We start from the raw sequence: 1590 nt of genomic DNA on the forward strand, positions 1-1590 counted from the left end.
AAGGGAGGGAGAGAGAGAAGCCATAGCAATGCTAAGCTAGTGCTAGCCTAGGCTAGCTACTCCTTACTACCAGAAATAAAACCGTGTGAAACTGACAGTAGAAAAGTGCAGCAGAAGGCGCCATGTTTTAATTCTGGACAGTTACTGAGATCCAGAGATATCAGAAAAAATAAACTTAAATCAGACGAAGATAATCTGGACAGGAAGAACACTATTCAACAGTGATACATCTCACTAACAGCAGCAGTAGCACCCTCTAGTGGCTGGAGTTTAGATGGTGATCATCAGCAGCAGCTCGATGGACTCTGAATGCTAATTCAGAAATCAAAGAAACCTTTTCTTCTTCATCAGGAGAAATGGTGAAACATAAAAAGATGAATGTGTAGAATGTGGTTCACACATTGTATGGTCCAGGTTCTCTATCTCTCTGCAGGAGACCAATCCTTCCTGATGGTTAATGACATCATTAGTTAGTCTCCAGGAAAGAGTCCATGTCTGTTCTCAGATCGATTCCCTTAGTGAGAGCCCCCCCTACAGCAGGAAACGTTAAAAATTTCTCCCTGATCATTGCCTGCAGAGCCATGAAGGAGCTGTCCATGGTTCTAAACAAACTTGAATCTTTCTCTTGTTCATCAAGAGGAACACATATGGTCCCTGCATCCTGGTCTAATCTGAGTCAAAGCGAGGCAAACAACCGATACAAGGACGCGGACGGGGGAAAAGCTTCTAATGGGTCTGATGCTCAGCAGGACATCTGGACAGGATCATGTAAGAACATAGTAGAATGTCCTCTCAGCTGAGAAACATGGAGCTAGTTTTTATTTCTGCTGTGCCTTCAGGTCTTCTTTCACTCTGCTGTTCTGTACATGGTTCACTCACACTTCCCTTCTACGGCCCTACGCGATGCTCCGCATGAATTATGTAGATTGCTGCAACATTTCCCCTGAGAGAGAAGGACTTCATGCGCCCTGGGAGAATCGGTGGATTACTGCAGGAAACATCCAATGCAGGTGAATGTTTGTCTGAAGGCTTCACTCAGACCCTAGATGGAGATCTGAGTGGCTGCTCTCGGTTTACTGAGCTCCTACTTCGATAAAGAGTTAACTGAGAGCTAAAGCATAGAAAGGCAAGATGGGGGAGAAAGGATGAAGGGCGTCTGGAGGGTAGAGCTGAGCATGTAGAATAAGATGTGATATTGTTAATACTACAGTAAATTAATATTCGTGTGAGGTCACATATCAGGAGGAGAACAGGCGAGCCGTGAGGAACATGATAATGGAAGCTGTCATCAGGAGAGAGAGACGAAGAGGAGAGCAGGGAGAGATGCAGAGAGGTCCGTGGATCCAGAACAGAAAAAGGAACACGGTCTGTAACTTCTGAGTTTTTGTTCTATTAGTGTTCCTGCTGTGTGATGAAATACGCAGCTAGGAATCCTGTATCCTGGTAAATGGATTACCGTCTCTTCTGAAGAACAACAACAAGAGGAAGAACAAAAACCAAGAAGCAGACTTTGACTTCTAACAAAAAAACTATGAATTTAAAGAAAGAGTTAAAAAGGATCTATCTGACGGGTCTATAAAACCTGTCAGA

The sequence above is a fragment of the Cyprinodon variegatus genome, unplaced genomic scaffold (genome assembly GCF_000732505.1).
Source record: "Cyprinodon variegatus isolate N-32 unplaced genomic scaffold, C_variegatus-1.0 Scaffold1188, whole genome shotgun sequence".
In the NCBI taxonomy this organism is placed as follows: domain Eukaryota; kingdom Metazoa; phylum Chordata; class Actinopteri; order Cyprinodontiformes; family Cyprinodontidae; genus Cyprinodon; species Cyprinodon variegatus.